The 252-nt window shown below is 37.3% G+C and overlaps 1 protein-coding gene across 1 annotated transcript in view; it reads left to right on the top strand.

Moving 5' to 3' along the window:
- The window catches only part of LOC119592555 (cytochrome P450 2U1-like), an 18,529-nt gene that overhangs the window by 11,353 nt on the left and 6,924 nt on the right, over positions 1 to 252 (top strand). The window lies entirely within an intron of this gene.

Here is a 252-nt window from a genome sequence, read left to right on the forward strand (position 1 = left end):
TAGAATTAAATGAGTAAGAAATCGGGAAGTCATTTTTGTTGATTCATGCAAACGATTCAGGGAACGTCACTGCCAAAATACGAGGCAAAATATGACTACACTCAAGTCTAAACACAAGGAAAAAAAACTTGTATCCCAGATCAGTAACCTCAAGCTCTGAGATATCTTTCGCGACAGTGATTTGCTACAAGTAGATGATTCTACGATCTTAAACAATTGCACTCAACCCTTTCTTCTTGTTCTTCGTCATCT

Source organism: Penaeus monodon, chromosome 30, assembly GCF_015228065.2.
Source record: "Penaeus monodon isolate SGIC_2016 chromosome 30, NSTDA_Pmon_1, whole genome shotgun sequence".
Lineage (NCBI taxonomy): Eukaryota > Metazoa > Arthropoda > Malacostraca > Decapoda > Penaeidae > Penaeus > Penaeus monodon.